Source organism: Engystomops pustulosus, chromosome 5 (assembly GCF_040894005.1).
Source record: "Engystomops pustulosus chromosome 5, aEngPut4.maternal, whole genome shotgun sequence".
Classification (NCBI taxonomy): Eukaryota; Metazoa; Chordata; class Amphibia; order Anura; family Leptodactylidae; genus Engystomops; species Engystomops pustulosus.
In genome coordinates, this window is record NC_092415.1 from 109,295,916 (window position 1) to 109,304,063 (window position 8,148).

An 8,148-nucleotide genomic window follows, 5' to 3' on the forward strand; every position below is an offset into this window, starting at 1 on the left:
CTCACAGTTGAGAGGCCTGTGCGGGGTTAATGACACTGCAGACTCTTTGAAGTACAATGAGAGGAACACTTTATCCCTCATTCAAGTAACTCCCAGAACTCCAATCTAAAACAGGGTTATGCAGTGCTAACCAAGGAACACCCAAAATGACATCAGAGGACAAATTATTCAAAACAAAAAAACTCCATCTGCTTAGTGTGAACTGAGTCAATCTGCACAGAAATCTGAGGAGTCTTGAAATAAACTTCTCCCCTCCTTAAAGGGGCAGAATCTGCTCCTATAACCTGGTATGACGGATCCAGCTTAACCAACTTCAGATCTAAGGGTGAAACAAATGCAAAATCAACAAAATTAGTGACAGACCCAGAATCTATAAGGGCCTGTCCAGACACGGACTTATCTTTAGCATTCAAATTGACTGGGTGTCTGAGTGGTCTCCTCAACCACCACTCAGATTTTCTGGCGATGACCTGGGTCTGGTAGAACAGTTCCGCAGAAAATGACGGGACTTTCCACAGTAGAGACACAGAGTGTTCTCCAAACGATGTTCCCTCCTTGCTTTAGCATCCATGAATCCCAGTTCCATTGGCTCATCTGGTTCAATAGTCATGGGTTTGACAGTATTTTGCAAGGTCTCTTTAGATAAAGCAGGAGAGATAGTGGAGGAAGGCAGAGAAGAAGAAACAGGAAAATCAGACTTGCGTTCAAGTTTATGTTCTCTATGACGTCTGTATACTCTGACCGCCAAAGACATGGCCTAAGGTTTTAGGCTCAGGATGTCCCACTAACAGATTTTTAATAGCATCAGACAAGCCCAATCTAAACTGGTATCTTAAGGCTCTATCATTCCAGCAGCTTGGAATGGACCATCCAGAGCAATAATCCTCTGCTGCACATTTTCCCTGGCACAAAGCAGTTAACTGACCTCCAGCAAAACTGGTTTTATCTGGCTTCTCATATAAAGAGAATGAGCGAACACACTCGTCCGAGCTTGATGCTCGTTCGAGCATTAGCGTACTCGAAACTGCTCGTTGCTCGGACGAGTATTTCGTCAGCTCGAGAAAATGGCATCTCCCGCCGTTTTGATTTTTGGCGGCCAGAAACAGAGCCAATCACAAGCCAGGAGACTCTGAACTCCACCCAGCATGACGTGGTACCCTTACACGTCGATAGCAGTGGTTGGCTGGCCTTATCAGGTGACCCTGGAATAGACTAGCCCCTGCCCGCGCTGCTCGGATCATTCTCTGTCTGGATGCCGTTAGGGAGAGAGCTGCTGCTGGTCAGGGAAAGCATTAGGGTGTTCTATTAGAATAGTGTGAGGCAGGAGTGATTTTACAAGAACCCAACAGCCCTTCTTAGGGCTACAATAACATTATATATATTTTTTTTTATTTGCTTGTGGCACACATATCCATCTCAAACACCTAAGTGGGACAATTTATTAGGGGTTTGATTTGAATTAGGCACAGCCTGCTGATTTATTTTTTTTTACGTTTATTTTTTTTTATAACTCAAAGTCATCTGGAATAGCAGTGTGCTTTCAGTGTAGGCTAGAAAATAGCCATAGGAGAACCCCAACGGCTTACTTAGGCCTACAATAGCGTTATATTTTACTTTTTTTTTTGTTTGCTTGTGGCTGGGCTTGCTGGCACTAGTAGTGCAGCTAGTACCATATTGTGAGGAATTTGCAGGGAGACTTGCGACCGTTGTGTTTAGCTCTTAGTGACACACATATCCATCTCAAACACGTAAGTGGGACAATTTATTAGAGGTTTGATTTGAATTAGGCACAGTCTGCTGATTTATTTTTTTTTACGTTTATTTTTTTTTATAACTCAAAGTCATCAGGCACAGCACAAAATCCAGTTGTGTGCTGTCAGTGTATGTTAGAAACTAGCCATAGCAATAGGATAGCATCGTTTTGTTTAAAAAAAAAAAAAAACACAAAAAAACAAAAAACAAAAAAAATTTACAGTTTACACTTTAATTTTGAAAATGTTTAACCCGAGGGCTAGGGGTAGAGGATGAGGGCGTGGACGTGGGCGTCCAACTACTGCAGGGGTCAGAAGCTGTGGTCCTGGGCGGGGTGAGACACCACCTGCTGATGAGGGAGCAGGGGAACGCCGCAGAGCTACACTCCCTAGGTTCATGTCTCAAGTTACTGGGACATGTGGTAGAGCACTGTTGAGGCCAGAACAGGTGATGTCGTGGATTGCGGACAATGCTTCTAGCCATTTGTCCACCAGTCAGTTTTCCACGCAGTCCACCCATGTCACCGAAATCAGCACTCCTCCAGCTCCTCCACCTCAGCCTCCTTCCCCCCAGTCTGCCCCCTCGCAGGAAAATTTGGCATTTGAACCGGCATACTCTGAGGAGCTGTTTTCTGGACCCTTCCCAGAGTCACAAACCACTTGTCCGGTTGCTGCTGAGCTATTTTCCGATGCCCAGGTTTTCCACCGGTCGCAGTTTGTGGGTGATGATGACATGATTGACGTAGTGGAAGAAGTGTGTAAAGAGGTGTCGGACGATGAGGAGACACGGTTGTCAGACAGTGGTGAAGTTGTTGTCAGGGCAGGAAGTCTGAGGGGGGAGCAGACTGAGGGATCGGAGGATGATGAGGTGACAGACCCAAGCTGGGTTGATAGGCCGGGTGAACACAGTGCTTCTGAGACGGAGACGAGTCCTATACCAGAACAGGTTGGAAGAGGCAGTGGTGGGGCCAGACGGAGAGGCAGGGCCAGAGCTGGTGCATCAGCGCCAAATGTTTCACGTAGTCAAGCTCCCGTGGCGAGGGCTATATTTTCAGAAGTCTGGAGGTTCTTTAAAGAAACACCGGATGACCGACGGACTGTGGTGTGCAACCTGTGCCAGACCAGAATAAGCAGGGTTTCCACCACTACTAGCTTAACTACCACCAGTATGCGCAGGTATATGAATGCTAAACACCCCACTTAATGGCACCAAGCCCGTTCACCTCTGGCCGGGCACACCACTGCTCCTTCCCCTGTGTCTGTGTTATCTGCTAGTCAGCCCCCTGCCCAAACACCTCCCGTGCGAAAACCCCATCTTCGCCTCCACGATCCTCCACAGCATCCACCAGGGTTCAGCTCTCCATACCCCAGACGCTGGAGCGCAAAAGGAAGTATAGTGCAACCCACCACACGCCCAAGCCCTCAACATCCACATCTCCAAACTGCTTAGCCTGGAGATGCTGCCCTATATGCTAGTAGAGACCGAGGCCTTTCGAAACCTCATGGCGGCGGCCGCCCTTTGGTATTCGGTCCCCAGCCGCCACTACTTTTCCCGATGTGCCGCCCCAGCCCTGCACAAGCACTTGTCAGACAACATCATCCGTGCCCTGACCAACGCTGTTTCTGACAAGGTCCACCTGACCACGGACACGTGGACGAGTGCTGCACGGCAGGGCCACTATATATCGCTGACGGCACATTGGGTTAACTTGGTGGCGGCTGGGACCGATTCTGACCCTGGGGCTGGTCATATACTGCCGACGCCGAGGATTGCGGGGCCTCCCTCGGTCCAGGTCTCTCAGGCCTACTATGCCTCGTCCTCCTCCCACCCCTCCTCCACCTCCTCCTCCGAATTTCCATCTGTGGGCATGGCGCCATCAGTCGGTAGCTCTAGGCACAGCAGCAGTGCCGTCGCTAAGCGACAGCAGGCGGTGCTCAAACTGCTGAGCCTAGGCGATAAAAGGCACACCGCCCAAGAGCTATTACAGGGCATCACGGCGCAGACTGATCTGTGGCTGGCACCGCTGAACCTGAAGCCAGGCATGGTTGTGTGTGACAACGGCCGTAACCTGGTGGTGGCTCTGCAACTCGGCAGACTGACACATGTGCCATGCCTGGCCCATGTGTTAAATCTCATAGTTCAGCGGTTCCTCAAGACATACCCCAATCTGTCTGATTTGCTCACGAAGGTGCGCCGCATCTGTGCGCATTTCAGGAAGTCCAGCACAGATGCTGTCACTCTCAGGGCAGCGCAGCGCCGCCTCCAACTGCCCGCTCACCGACTGTTGTGGGACGTGCCCACGAGGTGGAATTCAACATAAACCATGTTATCCAGAGATTACCAGCAGCGCAGAGCGATTGTAGACTGCCAGATGTCAACTTCCACCAGAACTGGTAGTGAGGTCAGTCAGCTTCCTCAAGTCTACAATGAGGAGTGGATGTCTGATATCTGTCAGGTGCTGAGTAACTTTGAGGAGTCAACACAGATGGTCAGTGGCGATGCCGCCATCATCAGCCTCACCATCCCGCTGCTTGGCCTGTTGAAAAACTCTCTGGTCAGCATGAAGTCGGAAGCTTTGCGCTTGTCACAAGAGATGGGGGAAGAAGATACGCTTTACAAGGCCTTTGCCAGTTTTATGTCACCCCAGCAAGACACTGTCACCTGTCCCCAGTCTCGGAAAGAGTAGGGCTGATCTTTACAGAAAGATGGTGAGGGAGTACGTAGCTGACCATACCATTGTCCTAAATGATCACACAGCTCCCTACAACTACTGGGTTATAAAGCTGGACATGTGGCATGAACTGGCGCTGTACGCCTTGGAGGTTCTTGCCTGCCCTGCCGCTAGCGTGTTGTCCGAGCGGGTTTTCAGTGCAGCTGGTGGCATCATCACGATAAGCGTACACGCCTGTCGATTGACAGCGCTGACAGGCTGACGCTTATCAAGATGAATAAAGCCTGGATTTCTCAGAATTTCCATTCTCCACCAGGTGAAGGAAGCTCAACCTGAATAATTTATGCACTCCTCCTCCTCATTTTCCTCCTTCTCCTCCTCTTTGTACACTAAAGCAGAGGAAACTGACTATTTTTTGCCAGGCCCAACTGGCTCTAGCTATAGTACTCTATGTATTTAATTTTTCTGGAGGGCCACCTACCCGGTCCTCTGCTTTAAACAATTTTTGGGAGTGCCACATACAGGCACTCAATCTATTTAATTTTTCTGGAGGACCACCTACCTGCTCCTCTGGTTTGAAAACTTTTTTGGACTGCCACATACAGGCACTCAATCTATTTAATTTTTCTGGAGGACCACCTACCTGCTCCTCTGGTTTGAAAACTTTTTTGGACTGCCACATACAGGCACTATCCAAATTAAATTGTCTCCATAGCAGCCTCCACACGTTGTCTTTTTAGCTGCCTCCACACGTTGTCCATATAGCTGCCTCCATACATCGTCCCCTTATCAAACGAGCTGTGTCAGGCAGAATTTTGGGTTGTTTTCATGGCTTCCACATCAAACTTGTTAACTTTGTCGCCACCCTGCTGTGTTATCCACAAAATATACTGGCAAACTTTTATCATTTACCGATATTATTTCAGCGCTTCTTGCGCATCTGTTTACATTCCCCTCACCCGCCATAACCCAAACTTATAAGAACACTACTACACTTGATCTTATACAAAAGGTTCTTAGAAGTGCTGTTTGGGAAGTAGTCGAGAGACAGGGGCTTGGATAGGCGAAAGCTCGCCTGGCAGCGGAGCGCCAGCTCCATCCCAAGATCCAACTAACATAGTTTTAACTGCAGCACCTTTAATCTACTACTACTTCACAGCCTCCATACATCGTCCCCTTATCAAACGAGCTGTGTCAGGCAGAATTTTCAGGTGTTTCACCAGATACATAGTGGAACTCGGCCCATCTGTCGCCGCCATGCTGGAGACCTGAATCATAGCAGCGCAATAAGGATGCCCTATACTGTCGCTCTTAATCATGGAACCATTTTCGAAAAAACTATTAAAAATAGAACCACTATGCTATTCCATTATTCCTAGGTGAAATATTCAAACGACCCCGCCTGCTTTGAAATTATATTTTTTTCAAAGTAAACACTTCTGGCCCCCAGGTCCATTTTGGGTGGGGAGGAGCCGAGAGACAGGGGCTTGGACAGGCGAAAGCTCGCCTGGCAGCGGACCGCCAGCTCCATCCCAAGATTAGGCAGACTCAGAGGCATCCATGCATGCTGCCCCTACTGTTTCCTGTCCATTTTTCCTCCACGATCCTCCACAGCGTCCACCAATGTCTCCCTATAACTCTCTATACCCCAGACGCTGGAGCACGAGAGGATATGCAGCACATCATCCCCTTTCCAAATGAGCTGTGTCAGGCAGAATTTTCAGGTGTTTCACCAGATACATAGTGGAACTCGGCCCATCTGTCGCCGCCATGCTGGAGACCTGAAGTTGCAATCATAGCAGTGCAATATGGATGCCCCATACTGTCGCTCTTAATCATGGAAGTCGTCTCCATGGCTGCCTCCATTTAGGGTATGTCGCCATGACACTCCCTAGTCTGCCGCTGCCTCTGCATGCCGTCCCCTATAGTGTCAGGGTCAATTATTGGATGTTTTAGATGCTATCTAGCCTCATTCGGTCACTCTGTCATAGCCATGCTGTTGCCCATAATTTTGGCATAATGGTATGATTAAGCAGCCTCAGAGGCATCCATGCATGCTGCCCCTGCTGTTTCCTGTCCATTTCCGTGGTGTTTCCATCCTTTTCTGAGGTTCCCAGGTGTTTGGCCAAGCTTCCCTGTGCAGAGCCTTGGTCCCCTTGAAAAATGCTCGAGTCTCCCATTGACTTCAATGGGGCTCGTTATTCGAGACGAGCACTTGAGCATCGGGAAAAGTTCGTCTCGAATAACGAGCACCCGAGCATTTTAGTGCTCGCTCATCTCTAATAAAGACCCCAAGGCTGAAAAGAAAAGGTCTACTGAGGACATTTCTGGGGCATCAGGGGCCAAAGAAAATGCCCATTCCTGAGGGCTACCATGCAGGAGTGACATGATGATGCCTACCCTTTGTGCATTATTACCAGAAGACTGGGGCCTAAGACGAAAATACAAGTTACAACTCTCCCTGATCGAAAAATAAAGCTTCCTATCACCACTATAGAGATCAGGCAGAAACCAGAACTAGAGAATGCAAGAGAAAGCTAGTGAACACAGCAGTTTGACCAGCAAGAAGTCAAGGCTAAACTGGACACATATAGGGAACCTAGGCCCTGCCACAGGTGGAAGGAGCAAGCAATTGCAGATCCACAGTGTTAACTCTTGCAAGACAGAATCAGTGAGGGGAGTGGCAGATATCAGGTCAGACAGCCATAGAACCTAATTCAGACTGCAGGATGACGAAAAATTCAGTGTCTCCTAGCAGCAGGGATAGTGGAGACAGCAGGCGCAGACGTGACAAAGGATGAATGGAAAACAGTATTAGACAAACCTATCACCTATTATGTTACTTAAATTTTCTAAATGAGAGTCAATATGATTAATGCGCTTTTTTCTTAAGTTTAATACCTGTGGAAAACTTGTTTCCAGATTAAAAATTTAATATGCTTCATGATTTGATAATCAGGATCCAACATTACCCCCTCTGATGTTTTTATTAATTTTCTTAATGGCATATGTGCATATAAAGTTAACATCACCTTTGTGTACTTGTACAAAATGTTAAGACACACCTGAAAGGTTACGTCCTACTGGGTTACAAATGTCAATGTAAAAAGTGCTCAGTAAATCTTGTTTTAAATTTTACGAATGGTCTGTCCAACATACATTACATTACACTCAATGCATTATATAATATACACAACATGGTAGAGTTACAATTTTTCTTGTTGGGTACATAATTGTGACACATCTAGAGGCTCCGCATTTGTAGAATCCCTGAACAGATAACCATGTTTGTTTTTCTCATGTGCTAAACAAAGAGGGAACTCCACAAACTCTTAAACGATGATCTCTCTTTGGGGGTCCTAACTAGAGATGAGCGAGCACTAAAATGCTCGGGTGCTCGTTATTCGAGACAAACTTTTCCCGATGCTCGAGTGCTCGTCTCGAATAACGAACCCCATTGAAGTCAATGGGAGACTCAAGCATTTTTCAAGGGGACCAAGGGTCTGCACAGGGAAGCTTGGCCAAACACCTGGAATGACCGAATGAGGCTAGATAGCATCTAAAACATCCAATAATTGACCCTGACACTATAGAAGACGGCATGCAGAGGCAGCGGCAGCAGCGGCAGGCTAGAGAGTTGCATGGCGACATACCCCAAATGGACTCAGGCTTCAAACCAATGGGTGGCAGAGCGGAACCTAAGGAGGTGAGCAAGAAGCACTGAA